Source organism: Euprymna scolopes, chromosome 8, assembly GCF_053919585.1.
Source record: "Euprymna scolopes isolate OS-2025 chromosome 8, ASM5391958v1, whole genome shotgun sequence".
Taxonomy (NCBI): Eukaryota; Metazoa; Mollusca; class Cephalopoda; order Sepiida; family Sepiolidae; genus Euprymna; species Euprymna scolopes.
Window position 1 is genome coordinate 90,955,826 of NC_136489.1, and position 21,600 is coordinate 90,977,425.

Consider the following 21,600-nt stretch of genomic DNA (forward strand, 5'->3'; position numbering starts at 1 on the left):
TTCTTTAGATTCGAAAACGTTGTCAAAAAACAAATACATAACAAATAAATGTTATCAAAAGCAAGATAAGCTACCTTTCTATCCAACTGCATAATTTTTTAGTGCTTTTATTTAATGTAACAATTTTATTCAGTTCGGCAAACATACAGTGTTTACTGATGTGTTAGAAAATTCAAAATGGCGCCTAACACTCTGCTGAACACCGTACGTTTGGGAAAATTAGTTTAAAATAAAAATATACAAAATACTTTTAGAAACTAACGCAATATGTGTTACCGTGACATACGCTGACATATATTCGGTGGGTTTTTAACAGTATTTGGTATAGATTTTTTTTTATTTTTAGCTTATTTTCCAAAACTTACCGTGTTTAGTAGAGAGTTCGGCGCCATTTTGACTTTTCCAAAGGATCGGTAAACACTGGTTGTTTTTCGAGCTGAATAAACATTTTAATTTAAATAAAAACATAAAAAATTATCCAGTTAGGTTGTAAATTAACTTATCTTGTCTTTGATAATATTTATTTGTTATATATTTGTTTTTGACAACTTTTTCGAATCTATGTGTACAGTAATACAACCCCCTTATTTTAACAAACTAGAAAGTACGCTTTTTCCCCGAGTTGTTTCTATATAAGAAAATATGAATGCTTTTCTTTTATTGAAACCGTGGTAGCGTTGTGCTTTAAACTAAAAATTTATTAAAATAAATAAATAAAATTTTTCTTTAGCTCCACATCCACAATTTTTAACATGGGTGTGTAGGAGTTGTTTATTCTGCAAGCCGTTCTTAACATGGGTAGGGTGGAGGTATTTATTCCAAAAGCCGTTTTTTACATGGGGAGGTTAAGGATGTTTATTCTCAAAGCCATTCTTAACATAGGAATATTGCATGTGTTTATTCCTAAAGCTGTTCTTAACATGGGGAGATTGTCGGTTTTCATTTCTAAAGGCGTTCTTAATATTGGGAGGTTGGGGTGTTTATTCATGCCCGCCAGTGAATTATTGTGCATAGCACAGATCTTTATATCTCGAAAACTACTTGCCTCTGGAAATTGTAAATATGCATTTCTTATTCATTATTGTCGAAAACCTCTAAGAGTAGTAATTTCAAAACAAATCGTAAGGGGGTGGCCTAATGTAACAAAATACAAAAAAAACAGACACTGTGAAATTTACGTTCGTTCGTAAAACAGGATTTGTTATATTTAAGAAATAAAGCATAAGTAAAAAAATGTTTTGTTTTTGTTTTTGTCGATAAAACTTGAAAGTACGCTTTTTTTGTCGGAGTTGTTTTTCTATAAGAAAATATGAATGCTTTTCCTTTATTAAAACCGTTGTACACAATAGCATTGTGCATTGACCTAACAATTTATTTTTAAAAAAGGTATATTTTTACTTTAGGTCCACCTCCACAATTTTTAACATGGGTGGGTAGGCGTTATTTATTTTAAAAGCCGTTCTTATTGGGAGATTGGAGGTGTTTATTCATAGCCGCCAGTGAATTATAGTGCATAGCACAGGTCTTTATATCTCGAAAACTACTTTCCTCTGCAAACTTAAATAAGATTTTCTTATTCAGCATCGTTGAAAACGTTTAAAAGTAGTAATTTTAAAACAAATTGTGTAGGTGGACCTCAAAGGCGGGATATGTTACGTTTCTACCTAACTGGATACTTTTTTGCGTTTTTTTTTAAATTTTTATTGCTGTACATTGTAGATTCGAAAAAGTTGCCAAAAAATAAATGTATAACACATATTATCAAAGGCAAAATAAGTCACTTTTCTACCAAACTGGCTTATCCAGTTAGGTAGAAAAGTAACTTATCTTGCCTTAGATAACATTTGTTATATATTTATTTTTCGATAAATCTTTCGGATCTGTGTTCAATAGTACAAACCCGTTTGATTTAATGTAACGTTTAGTCGACTCGAAAACCAAAATACGGCGGACACTGTTGATTACGTTGTTTTAGAAAATGAGTTAAAACTAATATAATATACAATATACCGTCAGAAATCCACCAAATATGTCAGCCTATGTCACGGTAACATATACTCGGTGAGTTTCTTACACTGTCATGTGTAGTTTTTTTAGTTTTTTACTTATTTTCCCAAACTTAACATATTCAACAGAGCCCACGACCAGTTGACTTGTTCAAATACATTGATAAACAGCGTTTGCTTTTCTGAGAGGATTAAACCTTTCACATTAAATAAAAACAAAAAAATATCCAGTTATGTAGAAATGTAACTTACCTTACCTTTGCTTACATTTATTTGTTTTTGGACAACTTTTCAAATCTGTGTATAGTACCCCCACTTACCAAAATATTAATTGAAAATTAAGATTTTTTATTACAAAAAAACACAAAAAAATCGATTAACCATTCCAACATTTTAGCAACGTTCGATTTAATCCATTGACTGCTGGTCGAGCCCAAGCCATGATCGATGGAAACTCCTAAGGATCCTGGTCAGATTCTGCAAGAGTACCATTTTTCCCCATTTTTGTATTTTTTTACACTTTTGGAGTGAATTGCTGTACTAACAATATAAGAAATGTGCATTTTCTCTTTTTATTAGATTTTTCCATTACAAAAAATTGAGCACCAGCAACGCGTGGCAGGGTACAGCTAGTCATTAATAAAATCTAATACCTGTTTTGCTATTCAAATTTGATAGTGATATAATTCATTTGATAGTGATATAAATAATGTTCAACTTTACTACGTTCCAATCATTAATGGCAAACAATACTTTGGTTATCGCCATTTCATTATATGAGGAGACAATGATGATTAGGATGTGTTACCCTGAATTAGCGTCAGACTCATTGAACCATAAAGCTGTTTTTATATTTGTGGAAATATTCTGAAAACAATGTCTCTTGAAAAAATAATCGCAACATTATGTCTGAACTGAAGGAAGACTTCCAATTCTAGGAAATGCCAAACATGGCAAAGTTATTGGTAATTTTAAAAACCGTGTCCAAGCATGCGTATTTATTAACGGCTATTAAACAAAACTGTTTACGAATTTAACATGGTGGAAACCTGAGGCATCAATGATTACTTATTTGAACTAAATATTTTGGAGTATTGCAGGAAACATTTTGAATTTTATTTATAATTCCATGCAATACATTATTAGTACTACGCTATAGAAAGTAAGAAATAAAAACATAATCTAATGATCAGCAATAGTTAACAATATAACTGAAAAATTAAAAGGTTGACTAAGGTTTCGAGGATAATTTTGTTATTGCTTGGATCTGATAATGTTACTAGACATATAATTATTGATACATTCTTACATGAAGTATGGATACATAGGGACTTGCCAACGTGTACTGTAACCTTTTCAAATCAGGTACTATTCTGTTTCTGTCTTTAATATTGCTCAACTGGATGCAAAGAAATGATGAAATCTCTTTCTCCTAGGGATTTGTATAACTCTGATGATCCTCAGTGGCAACACTATTATAAATAGTTATTCATGACACATGCTGTCTCAAATAAGAGCCTAACAAAAGTTTCGACTCAATGATCACACTTTTCTCTAGTAAGTAGTACGTTATATTGCGCAAAAAATTAATTTTACCTCAACTGAAAGCTAGAAATTTTATAAACACTTCCCTTCCGAACGCAAACTACGTCGTCAATAACCTGTCTAAATACATCATTAAAAGCTTGCACGGTAGACTGATCTTCAATGTCTATGTTATATAAACATGTGCTGAGCTTCTCTTGGCAAAGTCACCAAAACCACTTCACTCGAATTGATCCAATGAATGTAGTTGTATTGATGTCAATACTATTTAGTTTAACTACATCCTGTAGCTTTGTGAGCGTCTTCATCGGCAGCGTGTCACTGTTCTTGTGTACTTTCTCTTAAATTATATAACCTATTTGACGATGACGGGAAAATATTTACATTAATAAAATATAGATTTTAGAATGATTGATATCGTTCTGCCATCCATTTTTTGTGCGTTCGTGTTTCAGACACCTCTCATGGAACAATATTTCCCTCCAGCACGCAGAAGAGTACAAGATGCATAGTTTCATCGAAATTTATGTAGCGATATCATTAAAATAAGGTCCAAATTAATTTTCACAATTAAGGTAACCATATATTTTGAAAAGAAAGATCCACTAATTCAGTGTCCATTTTATATCATTAGAACTAATTCAATATCCAATAAATTAATTCCCTGAAAAGCATAGTAATTCTAATTCAAAAAATAAATCACGGCAATTCAACAACGTATCGAACAGAGTGGGATCATATTGTTATTTTATGTGCTTATCGCCAAGATCATTAGTAGAAAATAAATCCATACACTTACTAAAACTCTACCCACTCCCCACTTTACAAGTTTACACCTTTTTAATTCGTACCATGAAACTTTTATTCTTTGTCACGTTTTGGCGATGCTCCTATTAATCGTCTACAGGATATAGGACATTACTTTTGCGAAAATCAATCGCAAATATAATGAAACTGTCAGGAACCTATCATTTACTACTCGCACTTTGGAGTTGTTTATATGACATAGTCAATAGTAATGAAAAAGCACAGACCACATAGCAACTACTGCAAAAGCAAGTATTCAAAATAGAACACAAATCTTTTGTCTGTTCTTTTAATTGATACGAAAGAAAATTTCAATACAAAATGCTATAAGCCTCTATAGCTAATATAGCTGTTTTAATAAATATACCCGATCGCTTAGAATAAACTAAGACTTGTATATTTTTACAAACAGACCATGTTGCAATTGAAACTAAATTTATCGCTAATATAATATGAAGAAGAAATAGACGAACAAAAAAGTATAAAAAGTTATTTGCGTCGAGAAAACAATGGTAAGCAGTCGGTCGAATAAAATAATTTGATTTGTAACGGTTATCAAAAGAAGTGTAGAATATTGGAAAGTTGGGGCATTGTTTGTATCCTTTTTGTTCTTTTTAATGGTTAATAGCTGATCATACATTGTGCAAAAAGTTTAGTGATCGTCCTATGAATTATTAGTTAGTAGTATTTTTGTTATTGTGAGTTTTATGATTTTCTTTATTATTTGCTTATTTTCACTACTATAATGTTTTCTTTTATAATAATAATTATTATTATTATTGCTATCATATTTATTGTATTATCATTTTTATTATTGTCATTAGTTTTGTCATAATTATTGTAATCATTATCATTTACGTTATTTTCATTTTATTATTCTCATTATTATTGTTATTATGTTCTTTATCATAATAATAATTATTATTATTGTTTTCATTATTATGTATGTTTTTATTGTATTATTCTTATTCTTATTAGTATTAGTAGTGTTAATAATATTTTGCTATTTCCGATTCGACAAGAATGCACACTTACAATAGCATACCTTTGGCAGTTTACTAAGCCTTACTACTACCAGGATAGCGTATAGCACATAAGAAGAGCATAGTTTATTTATGACAACATCACTTACAAAGCTCGTCCATCGGATGTGTTTCATTTTAAATAACCTCTTTTTCATAAATTTATTGCGTTTATTAGGGTTAAGGAACTTCATCTACCACTTGTATGGTAGGCCGCTAAATTATCAGAGGGGGGGGACATCCCGTGTTATATCTGTCTCAAGGGTGATATGAAACTGTGACAGGCGATAGCATTCGGTTTCCTGAGCTATTATTCATATCTTCATACCTAAATACATACAGCGCCTAGTATTCTTCAATGGTCACCAATTTGTTACTGGTCAGGCCCACTTTTGATTGATCTCGCTGATCTAACGGGAACTAAGGTGTCGTGGTTGGTGTTGTTGTTATTATTATTATTATTATTATTATTATTATTATTATTATTATTATTATTAATAATAATAATAATAATAATAATATTGACTCGCTTTGTATAAACTAGAACATACAAAAAAGTGTGAAAAAAACAGATAAAAGAACATGGGGATCAAGATCAAAGTGTAGTATCTGTTCTTCAGATGCTGCACTTCAATTTCTTGTTCTCTGTCAGTGGAAGAGAAATCCTTCACGACTGAGACAATTTTTATTTTTGTTCCTTTTCTCCACGTTAAAAAACGACCCTGGTGTCTAACTCTGGCTCGTGGGGAGACATTGTAAATAGGAACAAACATACAATAGAAGTAAAAATAAGTGCATACTTTTAAATATAGAAGATCAACCCAACTATACTACTACTACTGCTACTACTACTACTACTACTTATAATAATAATAATAATAATAATAATAATAATTTGCATTATAATAGTGATTTAGCTTTGTCCATTTCGTCGTTCGCACATTATAGTATTCTATACTAATGCGAACTTATTTTTTATAAAATAATCATGTTTCCTATCCTTTCATCCTTAAATCATAACATATTTTCGCTTTAATACATCAATTCCTGTATATTTGAGTTTAGTCACTATATTTGAGAATGACGTGTGCCGCTAAATTGTAAATAGTCTCGATCATAAATTTCCTTTCATAAGGGAATATTTTGATATCACTCTTCTCCCCCCTCTCTCTCTCTCTCTCTCTCTATATATATATATATATATATATATATATATATAACTACTTCATTTATTCACATAAATTTAATATACGAAAGTATAGATTTATGCGTAAACTTTAAGTATTTACTTCAAAAGTGTTAAATACGTAGGTAGAGCTAGTTAGTAATTTATAAAATATATATGGCGATTAAGCTACACTGAATATTCTGCGTTTCATCCAACTATAGGATTCGTCAGGCTTATGCGCATAAGCCTGACGAATCCTATAGTTGGATGAAACGCAGAATATTCAGTGTAGCTTAATCGCCATATATATTTTATAAATTTATATATATATAATTTTATCTTGTATATATATATATATATATATATATATATATATATATATATATATATATATATATATATATATATATATATATCTTTGTACTCCTTGTCGAATAATTAAAATTGTTATACCTTTCTTACAGGTTAAAAGGTTTGTTTTAAAAATTTGAAATTTTTTTTCAACTTCAAGAATTTTATCTTGTATATATATATATATATATATATATATAAATATATATATATATATATATATATATATATATATATATATATATATATATATATCTTCCGCTAGGCGATCTATAAAAAGTAAGTTAGTCTATAATCTAACCAAACCTTAATAGGACGACTATTGTAGAAAAGTTAAAAGTTACTTGAAGCAGCTCTCTCTCTCTCTTTCTCTCTCTCTCTCTCTTACCTGTTTTGAAATAAGTAAAATGATGGGGTGCTTTTATTGATTAGCATTCTTTTAAAACTGCGCATTTCAAGTGAAGACTATATTATCTACTTGCATGTTATGTTGAAATTATTTCAAAACAATTAGTACAAAGCAGTTTTTTGTAAATATGGAAAACCGGACCTATTTTTTACATACACGTGTAATTTTACTTCTTCTTTTTTTTACAAAAGAACCCCCACTTATGAAGGCCAAGAGGCCACTCGAGGATAAGAGTACAAAAGTGTAGATTAGCCAAATTATCATAGTAATCTTTAGAAGTGTAAATTTGGTAAATTGGATTACTTCAGCGAAACAGCTTATCAAGAATTGTTTACACTTGACTTGAAGACAACCATATTGTAGTCAGCTGGAAACAGATAAAGAGAATAGATTTCCACAGGTGTGCAGTTCTATAAAAGCAGCTTTGTTCATGGAATCTACGTTTACGTTTAGCCACAGATAAAGAGTGGGGGAAATTATTGATGATGTTTTTAGCTAGACGAATGTTTCTCGCGATGTCCTTAAATAATAAACATACATAGATCGACCTTACTTAATATTAAGTGTGTATTATGCACATCTAGCTGAACTTCTGAAAGACAGTAAAGACAGACATGTATTAGAAATTCTATTTGTAAATGTTTATGTTTATATATTGCAGAAAAAAGAGGGCTACCACACTGCCACATAAGCATAATGTTTCGAGATGAGGATAAGATCACAACAGTTCATCAAATTGATGCATTTCTCAGCAGAGATACCAGGACTGGAGATCCTGGGCTTCGTGATTAAATTAAGTTTTTAATGGTGCATGGTCCACCGTTAATGTAATTGTTTGATTATATGATAAGATGTTTCTTATCGATGTGTTTGTGTTTTAATTTTGAACTGCCGTTGAATTTTCACGGGTTCTGCTAATTAGTATTATTATTATTATTATTATTATTATTATTATTATTATTATTATTATTATTATTGTTGTTATTATTATTGTTGTTGTTGTTGTTGTTGTTGTTGTTATCAATATTATTTTATTATGACTATTGTGCTTACTATTATTAAAGAATCATATCATTGTAATAATATACTTCTTGAATTATTCGTACGACTATTTTTTTTCTTGGGTGTCATTCGCCCAACCTTTTATGCCGATGTAATCTTCGACCTTCTTCAGGGGTATTTTATCGAACTCAAGAACTTTTATATCAAAGTAAGGAATTTCGAAGTTTGACACTGGGGAAACTTTCTCCACTGAAAGGTAGAGATTAACAAGGATTTTGCAACAATGGTTTGTTGCGACCTGTGACTAGGTAAAAATTGTAGAATCTTGTCGGTCTGGTAATAAGGGTAACGATTCAATTTCCTTCAACTCCAATCCCAAACTGAAATTACAAGCAAAATTCAGTTCACTCCATCCTTCTTATAATCCAGTTAGCCAATCAAATAAGTTAAACGTAACAACTACCAATATAAAAAAGAGTCATCACCCACACAAAAGGTTTCTGCTGCCACTCTTCCTGAGAGTCGCAGGTAAGTGCTTCAAGTTTTCTCAATAACACAAAGGTTTCCGAGTTCAAAAAATAAACCTGAAAAATTAATGAAATTTTATCGGCCAAAACGTGCAAATAGCACTAAAAATGAGAACAGTAGTCCGAATTATCCAAGTAGCATAAATCATAAATCCTCATCTAAAAAATATAATATAATTATATTAATTATTTGTAATAGTATTATTATGATTATTTATATTACTATTATTATTAATAGGAGTAATAGCAGTTGTAATAGTAATTTTGGTTGATTCTGCTATTTCCTTAGTAATTAATTTTGGAATTTTAGCTGTACTTGATAAATGTCGAGGAGAAGAATAATTGTAGATTTTACGTAATTCTTCTCTTACTTTAAACTCCCTAGTCTCTTTCTATGTGTATCATTGTCTCTAGAGAGTGAAGGCTGTCACTCAGTTATATGTCTCTAACGATAGTGATGTTTATAAAAGAAATGTAGTATTTTTACGTTGATAATAGATTACGTCTCCTTTTTCCATTTGAGATTAGGAAAAAAAGCCAGTTCATTCCAACTGATGATTGTTTAGGTATTGGGAACTTGGAGGTTTTCTTCTGACATCTTCGTCAATAGGCAAAAAAAAATCTGAAAGCCTGAGTCATCCATATTGCTGCCAAAAAGGGCCTTATCTGACCCGAGCCCACGGCAGATAATCAATTCTTTCCCTCTGTAGCTTCCATTCTTCGCTTACCCGTCTCTGCAAATAGAAAGACTAACAGAAACATATAGAAAGGGTGGGAGATCAAACTAACATTTTCAATCAATGTCTACAGTCTATTCACGAAAGGTCAGAAACGATCGTTCTCGATCATAACAGAGTAAAACAGGCCATTGCCTTTCTGATCGAAAACTGCAGAAAGGAACTTAGAGCAATTATACAACGGGAGGCCCAAGTGTTCCCCGGTTAACTATACTCATAAGTATTATCTTTTTTTTTTTTGTAATTTGTTTTTATAATTATGCACGAATATAAGTTTCATTTTATTAATGGGTAAATTTAAAATTTCTCAGTCAAAAAACTCATGTATATGCTTGGATTTATATTACCCTTGTTTTATATTGCCAAATAAAGAAATCATATCCACTTAAAATCCAGGTAATATTATATATGTAAAAGCAAGCTTTTAGATTAATAGGTAAAATTTGCTCGCCATTTTGTTGTTTATTCATAAACTCTTGATTTATTTCGAGCGTGTCTTCTTAATTTTATAATTCTCAATGAATTTCATTCCTAATTCTTAGGAATAAATAAGAAAATTAATGAAACGAAACAATTTGTAGCCTATAGAGTTTTATTTTATTATCACGACCTCGAAGGTTTACCTTAGATACTCTTATTTTACACCCGATAATTAATCTTAATATGTTGATGTGTTTGTTATTTTGTGATATATAATTGGATAAATGACCATTTACCAACGCTAAGTGTAACTTGAGAATATGTGTTCATAAGATTGTTAGTTAGATCAAGAAAGATACCATTAGACGGATTTGCGCCATAGGTGGAATGATCAAAGTTTTATCATTTAAAAAGACAGTCCTAACATTGTTGTCAATACTGTACATGAAAATAAAGCAATGTCGCGGTAATTGATTTCGCACACGGGAAGTTTTTGGAAAGCAAACTCTATTCAGGAACATTTCGTGTACACATAGGAAGAAAGAAATGTAATTTTGTAGTTTTTGCTAGGAAAGGTTTACAATGAGAACCAGAGATTGGGCCTAAGATGAGCACCTACTATGAAAATAATGATAATGTGAAAAAAAATGGTTACATTTCTTCGGTGAGAAACATCATTTCTGTGTGTGCAAAGAGAAGAGATTACGATTCTATCAAGGCTAGACAGGGCGTTTGGAGCAGTACTCGATCTAATACTAAAAGCGTGCTTCATTTTACATACTCTTATACAAGTAGGGAATTACGTCATAATTGTGGAAGTTTCCTGAGCGATTGAATGATCTAAACATTTGCCCAGCTATATTAGCAAAGGTTAGGATATAAATCCTCTATTTCTTATCTGAAGTTAAAATCAGTCCTCTGAGATTGTCAAATGAAAGAGGTTCCTAGAAAAAGTAATTCATTATGTTGAATAATGGAGTGGGACAATACCGGGTTTTCCAAAAATAACAAGCGGAAAAAAACGACCTATGAGGAAAAAAAAAAATAACAGTTTTGGGACGATGACGTAAAAAGGCGCCAATACTAGAAGAAATGAATGATGGTAATTCTGAATGATGCAATGATAATAACAAATTGTTTCAGATCAGAAGGAGTTACCGAGAAAAAGTCCGCTTGTCAACTGACGGTTGCCCGCATATTTTCGTCGTTGCCATGCCCAGCTACCTCGTATCTCTATCTCTCCATGACCACAAGCTATATGTGTCACAGGCCCAAATCCCTCCGGGGACCGGGCGTCAAAATTAAAGTGTAGGGGGCGTCAAGATCAAAGTGTAGTATCTGTTCCGGCAGATACTGCAAGCAAAGACCATATGTGGGGGTAACCCCAGATATCAGACCTTGGTCAATGTAGGGACAACCCTTCATATCAACAGTTACTATCCAGCTCCCATTTCCCACCTCTCGGGAGCTGGTCCCCTTTCCCCCCCCTTCCCTCTCTCTCTCTCTACATTAAAAAACGGCCTTGTGCCTAATTTGCTCAGTGGGGAAGCAAATAAATACAATCTGTTCCGACAGATGCTGCAAGCTATGACTAGCAAAGACCATATGTGGAGGTTACCCCACATATCTGACCTTTGTCACTGAAGGGGCAACCAGTCATACCAACAGTTACTAAGCCAGCTCCCATTCCCCACCTCTCGGGAGCTGGTCCCCCTTTTCCCTCCCCTTCTCCCCCTATCTCCACATTAAACGTGGGGAAGCAAATAAATCCAACAAGCTATAGGTGTCAAATAAACAGCATTTTGTCTCCATATAAACAAATGGAATCGTCTGTTTTGTTATTGAAAACGAATATATATTCGCTCACATTGAATACACGGGGCAGAGTTTTTATACACACATGTTTATGTTCGCGTGTTATCTAACAATTACAACTCGTGCATAAAGAGAGCCATTTAGAGCACATGGAACAAGCACGTATGCGACTGTTGATTTTTGAAAGACCAAAGTATGCTTTGATAAGTGTTTAAATAGCAAGTGATTTTCACCACACTGTCATATGCATCCTATGTTGGAAACTAGGGAATCAGCAAGATATTGATCACTTATAAGTTCTGACATAGTTGTACGTCATCAATAAATAATTCCAGAATATGACATATCATTGGTAAAAACTAGGAGGAGAGTTGGGACTGTAATAATTATTTATATTTCAGGTATTGTGTATGTATTTATATTTAACTATAAATGTGTATTCTTACTCATGTCGGCGAGTAATTTCATGTTGTGGTTTAGTATTTTATACAGAGGCCCACAATATTTTCTTCGGTAGCTAGAATGTCTACTTTAATGGGCTTGTCTGTGTTGGTGCAAGCTTGTATGTGCATGTGAAACGATGAGTTACGTGTTTATAAGTTATAAGATCCTAATGTGTAAGTATCACATTGTGCTACCGATTACTGAATGTGCTGCATTGTATGCGATAAACGATATGAGTGCGGTGACGTAGATTGCTAGTGTTTATATGGCATTTCGCTATGGTGTTCTTTTTATGTGCACTGAGAGTTGTTAGCTGTTTCTGCAGTGTGAGTCCAGTGTGTATCATTTTGTATCTAGACCCTCCATATGTGTGGCTTTTCGGATAGTTATTGTGATCCTGCTGTTGAAGTGTGGTAGCTCCAGGACACAGGTATGAGACAGAGCGTGGCGAGACCGTTTTTGATATTTTTATCGACTTTTCTAATAGTTGATGTAGGGTACTCATTATTCTCTAGTACATGGCAGAATGTATTGTTGTAAGATGTCATGTCGGCCTATTTGTTGCATTTATTGCGGATGCATGTCAACTCTTTTTCTAAATAGAGTATTTTGACTTTACGAAGGAGGATCACTCTTCAATGTATTATAATATATCTACAGGCGAGTTTCCTGCATTATTATGCGTTTATATTGCCTTCATTCGGGATGTTCAAGCTGAAATCTAAAATGGTCAAGATTTATAATTTTCGGGGTGCTCAATAGTGAACGCAATATGTATGTCTTTTTTGATGAATTTATTAAAACTTGAGCCTAGCTTCTCCTCTGATCGTACTAGAACGAGGGTATCGTCTATGTAATTTTTTCATGACTGCGATAGCGCGTAATCCCAAGATGTTAGATCCCATAGGTAGTCGAGTTTCCAGTTTAATATAAACACCTACATAATAATTAATAAATAGAATTATAAAATAGAATAAATAAATAAATAGATTTGTATAAAAAAAGAATACATAAATAGATTTATATAAAAAGATAAATAAAGAGAATTATGAAATAAATTAATAATATTAAGTGAATGGGCAATAAGTAATAATAATAATAATAATAATAATAATAATAATAATAATAATAATAATAATAATAATAATAATAATAATAATAATAATAACTAAGGGCGGACACAACCAATTAGACTAAAACAGCAGACAGACAAATAATTGCACAGTAACGAAAGTCTTCAAAAAAGGCAATGAAAACCCAAGAATACCCGACACAATGATTGTATAATTATGCCCTTTTAACTGAAAAAATGTAACATCTCTGGAAGTAAAATATTATAAACTAATATAAACTGTTGCTATTATTTAATTACAAATAAAACAAATAAAAAAGTCAACGCAGAAATTTAAACAGAAGTGCAAAACAAAAAATAAAAGAAAAGAATTTGCAAAGTAATTATGGTCTACATCTCTAGTTTTATATGCACAGCTATATAACACGTCAAATGTAAATGATAAGAATAAAAATAATAAGTAAATAGACAATAAATAGTAATAAACAAACAACTATATAAAATAGGATACACACCAGTAAAACCAATACATCAAACAGACATATAATCTACAGTTAATTTTGAATATTAAAGAATAAACAGATGAATTGAAAAAGAAAAAGGCAAAAAACAAATACAGGTCAACTCATTACATAGTTATCCGTTTTTAATCGAACAAGCTGAGAAAAAAAAAAACAAATATATATTAAACTATCTGAAAATAAATATATAAACAGTTACGTCCCTTTAATTATAAAACAGTCAAACCACCCAAGAAGAACCGCAGTAAAAAAAAAAAAAATAAGAGACAGAACTGCAGAGATTTTTTTAAACGCATAAAATAAACCAATAAAAACTTGATAATAAAAAAGTAATTATTGTTAAATAGATATTAAAAACTATATATAATATTGAATACCAAAACACCGCGATAATAACAGTAAAGAATATAAAAGAATGAAAACGTGGAACGATCCTAAGAGAACCGCAGAAAAATAAACGAATAAAGACGAGTTAATGATAAAATGATAGCTATAACGTCTAAACATTAATATAAAAAACTGCAAACGTTATCGAATATCAACACACGATTCATATTTAAAACTATGCAGTGTAAACATAAAATTCACATTTCTACGATTCTGCTTCATCTACAAGCAAACTTGCCATGGAAGGTTGAAAGTCGGCACACGCCTAATGAAGGTCAGACATCTCGAAATATAGCAGCAGGGACAACCACCCTTACTTCTTGGTACAACTAAGAAAATCTTACATAGGAAATATGCTAATAAAAAAAACATGTTTTGTTATACATATTCCCATGAATTAGATCAAATAGTGAAATTGCATAAGCGGTTCCACCATTATATTTTCACGTGCGTCAGTTTCAGCCTATCCCTCACACCTTTACATGAGTCTGCCTTCTATAAACTTAACGTTCTTCTTATATACACATTAAAAATGTTTCAAGCAAATTATTTTAACATATTACTAATTTTACTATTAAATGTATAATAACAAATAAGGCAAATGTGTTTTCTGCGGTCATTTTTTTCGGAATGTAAAAGTATTGTGATCAGTCAATTTTGACAATTTCTTCTTGATATAGGCTACCTCCCACGAAGCAAAAGTTAGTGCCCAGAAAAATGTATTATTGCATCAGTAAAGTCACTAAACTACCTCGTTAAAGGAAACACTAATGCTTAGAAAAATGGTATTATGACAACAGAATTGATACTACACTACTCTCAACCTTTAGCCGAGCATTGAAACATTGTACATTAATTCAATACATGGACTAAATATTTGGGCATAGTACAGTAATAGCTTAATAGATGTAATAGTATAGTTAAAGTTTCAGGCAAACAGGTCTTAAACCGCCATTAGCAATCTAAAGTAAAATAGAAGCTTTATTCAATTAAGAGTATTGATTTTAATTCAGACTGATATTAAGACGTCATTATTAATAGATATAATTCATACATTAGCCCATTCGTAGTTTTATTTATTCAAAGGAAAATTAATCGAGAAAGCTTTAATTTCTAGAAAGGAATTCAGGATGCTAATGCTGAAGAGAGAGAATTGACTTTGACAATTTCCTAACATGTTATTAATCAAATTGTGTACATGTTTATGGCGCACGTTAAAACAACTTACTTTCCAAACTAACTTTACACAATATAGAAACCATTGAATATTTGAATATATGTTAACAGTAAAGGTTGTGATAATTCAGCCAGTGAGCAAAACACGCCTACATCGTCTAAATTACGCCCTCATCATCGTATGTGGAATTATCTATCTATCTATCTATCGATCTATCTATGGATCGATCTACACACACACACACACACACACACACACACACACACATATATATATATATATATATAATCTGAACGCCGAAATAGATTGAAACGTAGGGAAGCACCTGGCGCAAATGAAACTACAATGGTTTTTATCATATCTAAGGTGTATTTGATATGTACTGTATTTTTATAAATTTTAATAATGATACAAAATAATATATTTTTGCGGTGAGCTAAGAAATTAGTGCTGAGCGTTTTAAAGAAATCGTTTATTAATAAATCTTTTTTTCATAAAATGATATTATTGTTACGTCAACCTACTTCCGTAATTTGATAAATCGCTGTACAAAGCAACATTTATTTTACAGTTGTGTAATGAGTGAGAGTATTCATGAGAGGGGAAATAACTCCATCAGTTTCTTTTAATAGAAATAGAAAACAACTAATTTATTGAACTTCATCAGATAGTGAAATCGATGGACGAATTCAAATAAAAAAAATTATAATGACTGTAGTTGTTTGGGGGGTATAAACATTGAAATGCGCTATTTTTAAAACATTTATTAATGAAGCAATACCGGTCAATTTGAAAGGGGCAAATCCTACTTTACATATATAAAAAGATCTGTAGGTTAAAATATCAGAATTATAAACAATTGAAATGCTTCCTGGGTTAGGGCAGAGCTTATAAGGTTCCTGGAAAACGCTGGAATGTTTCCTTGAATTAAATAAGATGAGAAGAAACTAAATATATGTGCAAGAGAGGTGTATTCTGATAGGCAGACTGGTTTATTGATATGATGTATAAAAATGAATAAATAATATAATGCATATTTGAAATATAATTGATTTTTCTGCTCGTGTTTGTGGTCAAATATTTTCATCTATGTCTGTGTCTAATAAATTTGATTATATATACAAAACTATATTACGAGCCAATGCGCCAGAATACGTGGAGTAATTATTTATCTATCAATTCAAAGACAATTCTCTGATAATTATTGCGGTTCTATTTTTATTCTGGTTTTAAAGTTGGTTCGAAATTCACTGCCAATCGATCCGTTGGCTTTATCCCAAGAAATCTAGACGATAAAAACCAGAGGCTGTTTATCTAAGACAGTGAACTGCACCCGAAGCGATTTTCATTATTGCTTAGAGCCTTGAAAATTATTGATGCGTTATTTCAGTTCAACGGTAAAAGGGCCCATTGAATCGACACCCAGGCTTTCTAGAATACACTTTATGGACTGGAGCGATCAAGATGAGTCACGTTAACCCAACCCAGGGACATTTGTTTTTCTTTCTCTTCTAATACATATTTTTCTCCTTTTTTTCTTTTTTCTTTCATTTTATGTTACTCTCATGATGTGAACAGCACTTCGTGTACTCTTCTATGCTTGACTATCCCGATAGAAGTAGCGGGTGTGGGAAGGACGGATGATAAGACATCTACCCAGACTGTCGCTACTCAATCTTTCCCCCACCCCCGTGCCCCATCGTTTGCTTAGCGAAACGAATCAGGACCACACCAACCCATTTTCACTGAGAATTCTTCAGTTTTTATCTTCAACTCTTTAAGAGGCCTTCGTGCTGCTCACATTCAGTATATTCCTTCTTTTTTTTTCTTTATTATTGTATTTTTATTTGAAGTTCTTTATAATTGTCTCCCATCTTTTCTAAATCACCCTTCCCATACTCGATGAGAACGTTGTAAAGCCTTCAGAAATGGTTGGCATAGCTTAATACATCGCAACAGGTCACATTAGAGTTTGGTACCAGGACTACAGACAATTTGATACGTGAGAAAAGCGTCTTACTTCTATTTGTGTTATATATCATACTGAAACTGCTTTCTACCCCTCCCACCTTTTCAGAATCGTCCATATTAATTTTTAGTAAGCATTATATTATTTTCAGTCAATTTAAGTAAACTTAGTAGGCCAATACAACTAAATGGACTTTGAATTCTCTGAAGCACGTTTTTGTTTTATTGAATCAAACCAAAAGAATAAGAAATATAGTTTGATAGAAAAAAGTAAAAAACAGAAACCCATACTTACTTAAGTACACACGATTATCCTCTATATTATTAAAAACTATATTATTAAAAACTATATTATTAAAAACTATATTATTAAAAACTATATTATTAAAAACTATATTATTAAAAACTATATTATTAAAAACTATATTATTAAAAACTATTTTATTAAAAACTATATTATTAAAAACTATATTATTAAAAACTATATTATTAAAAACTATATTATTAAAAACTACATGGACCCGTTTCCAGTGTTGCCCCGGAGAAAATAAAAATATTCGTTTAAATTTTAAAATTTAATGATAGAAAATAAAAACAAAAGCATTAAAGAAGCTATAATTTACGTGATTCAAATAGGATTTAACATGCAGTCGTGTTTCGGCGTCATTTTGGTAGATATCAGCTTCACAATTAAATAGTTTTCTGCATAATAAATTGGGGGTAAAATTATTTCGTGAGTTTAAGTTGTTCATTGGAGATAAATATCTATTTTCCTAAAGGACGCTCTTTAACAGGGTTAAAACTTATCCGTACTAATCTCTTAATCTGCATATTAAATTAGCCTTGTTTATTTAAAACTAGGAGTTTGTTTACACATATATCAGAGACAAGTAATTTAAAACACAGTCATGCTTACAATTCTATTAAATCCAATTTTGCAATATTTGTTTAAATTTTATCTAATTTCATTTTGGAGTAAGGCAATCTCAAACAAATGTGCGTGTATGTATGTACAGACACAGACACACAGACACACACACACACACACACATATACACACACACATATATATATATATATATATATATATATATATAGTAGAAATATTATTGTAATAACTATATGCATGTGCGTATATATAATTATTACAATAATATTTTTAATACCAACACATACACATACACACACAGAGACACATTAAAAGAGTAGAGAAGATACTAGGAAACATAATGGGGATGTGACGTCTAGTGGGAGATTCATCAGGAACGAAATAAATAAATAATAAATAAAGATATTGTTTGGGGCAAATATATGCTTTCCATCTTAAATCAATTATGAATTTAATTATAGCTGCTATTAGTTTAGAGATATAGGATTTTCGAGAAGAGGTGGGGATGTTTTTAGACGAAATGGGGATGCATTCCTTATTGAACATATCAAGATAAATCAAGCAACGCTCTACCTTAAAGGGAGCTTTAGAGTTGAATTTATTCTCTTCCTTTAACTCACCAATTCATAATAAGTATATAACAAATATCACGTGATTAAGAAACAAATAGTGTTTACAGTGGTTTTATAAACTTCTTAAAAACTGCTTTATCTGTATATATGTGTAACTACGTCATAAAATGGAGTATTCTTGCCACACTTGGTCAAGAGCTGCTCGGCGCATAATATCCTGCCTTAATAGAATTTATGAGCGGCTTCGAAACCTAAATGCCCTCTTCTATTTCTTGCAACCTCTTTCACACAGACGAGACGTTGCGACACTGTCTCTGCTCTATCTTTGTTTTCATAACACGCGCTCCTCTGAGCTCACATCTATGGTAGCCCTTGATAAGCTTTTACAAACACACTTGACTAGCTACACCCACGACTAATCATTTCTTTCACTGTCCAACTGTGCCTGAATTTAAATGCACATTCCATGAACAAAGTCCCTTTTTTAGAACTGCAGTCTGTGAAACACTCTTCAACAGACTTGTTTCCAGGCAAATTACAATATGGATGACTTCAAGTCTAATGTAAAAAAAGATCTTGTTTAGCCGCCCCCTTAAATTATCCAAATGCTATCTAGTGTGCATCATTAACGCTTACTACACTATCACCTTACATTCATTAACCCTTATTCTCGAGTGGCCTTCAGGCCTTTATACGTGGTGACTTACTTGTATAAAAAAGTTCATATTATTACTGGTTTCATGAAATATTAGATTAAGTAAAGCTGCGTATAGGCGATGAACAACGGTGTCTAATAGTTTTATAACAAAAAAGATATATTTTGAAAGATGTATTTTATAACAAAAAGATATATCTTGAAAGATGTCTTTTGGAAGACTCGTTCATCAATAATATTGAAACAAAAAAATTTAATCCAAGTCGATTAATAAAAGGCAATTCATATTTACAATTCTTTTTAGCTGGGATATTTTATTTCGCTTAAATTTCTCTTTACGTTTTTATTTTTTTCGATTTGGATAAATAGTTTATTAATAGAAAATCCCAAAGAAATTCAATGCGCATTTAGATGATTTAGATGTGTAAATCTATCTTTAGCCTAGAACACACATACATGGACATAAAATATTTTTATTTATAAATTTTATTCTTTCAATTCACGTTACAAATATACAGGGTGGTCCACTTAAAAGTAGATCAGAAAAATGTAGTAAAGAGGAGGAACATTCTCTTATTGTTTAATTTACCTGTAGCGTTGTTTAAACAACCTGTAGTGTTATAAAAGATGCTGACAGTGCTCCCCGTTGACATCTATGCATTTCTAGGTACGTTTAACAACGTTTGCAGATGTTGCTTGTAGATCTTCTCTAGTGATTCTCCTGAGAGCATTCGTAACGTTCTCCTTTACTTGGTCTAGATTGTGAGGAATATTTGCATAATCGTTTTGTTTTAATGTCTCCCAGAGATGAAAATCACATGATTACAAGTATGGGGAAAGTGGTGGCCAGAAACCTTTGCTTATTGTTCTGATCGGCTTCCACAATCATTATTCTCTGCTGCAGAGAAACGCCATACTTAAAGAAATTTAAATGTTGATTTTAAGAAATTAGAAAGCATAATCTGAAGACAAAAAGAAATTGATTAGAGAAAGATCAGAAATTTCGGATTACTTTTAAGTAGACCATCCTGTACAATTAAAAAAAAAATCATACTGAGAACGTTACGCGAAGAGAGCTGTCTCCTGTTTTATTAACAAATTAAATTTAATTTTAAAAATTCGTTTTAATTTTCGCATATGCTATTTGGAATTGTAATAGATATTCGTTAAAGAATACATAGGTATACAATCTAAGGCTTATTCATCAGAATCACGCTTAAGTTGGTAACATATACTCAAGTTGGTAACATATACTCAAGTTGGTAACATATACGCAAATGTACAATATATTGTGTGAAAATTTTATTAATCTATATATTAATTGCAATAAAAAAATGCAGGCAAGAAAAATAATATGGTTGAGCTTAAGCATTTATAGCTTAAAATATTGCAGCATTAAGAATTGATTATATAATGTTATAAATTAAATTTACAAAAATCTTAATGCTGTAATATTTTAAGTAATAAATTTGTTTTATTTTTTACTAGAATATATTGGCCTTTTCTTTTCCAGTTTTAACAACTAATTATTTTACTTTTCCATGTTCAAGCTTTACCATATTACTTTTTATGCTCGCATTTTTCTATTGTAATCCATGATTTTTCCAGGCTTTCAATAAATTCACAGATGCTTTGTTTAATTCATTCTTATTTTTTCGCGCTCATAAACACATATGTAATAACAATGTACGGCACTCGTCTGCTTTCAATAAACACTCCCAATTATCTCTCTTTCATATTTTCATTCTCTCTGTTCCACTTGTTACTTCTCTTTCCGCGACAGCAGGGAATCAGTAGCAATAGTAGTCGCTGAAGCGACGTGGTTGCTATGGAAATCAATAATAAAAAGCGTCACTCACTTACTTACATTTTTTTACGATTTTGAACAACAGGAGATTCGTCATAACTTTTGTTTTATTGAACGAAAATTAGATTTTTTTCAATATAGCTGAAAAGGTGATCTATATACTGTAATACATTTTGAAATTTGGTCGGAAAATAAATGAGGGTGAAGCTTTAAAGCAGTTTTAAATGCCTAAAACTGGCACTTAACCATATAATCAAACACTACCGTGTTTTAATGATACGATAGCGCGTGTGCTATTT

At 31.4% G+C, this 21,600-nt stretch overlaps 1 long non-coding RNA gene across 1 annotated transcript in view; it reads left to right on the forward strand.

The window, feature by feature from the left end:
- Nucleotides 1-8,169, forward strand: part of LOC145284055 (uncharacterized) — a 398,505-nt gene extending 390,336 nt beyond the window's left edge. Inside the window, exon 3 of the long non-coding RNA XR_013868792.1 lies at nucleotides 7,970-8,169. This is a non-coding gene — a long non-coding RNA (uncharacterized LOC145284055). The remainder of the gene's footprint in view (nucleotides 1-7,969) is intronic.
- Nucleotides 8,170-21,600: the final 13,431 nt, after the last annotated feature.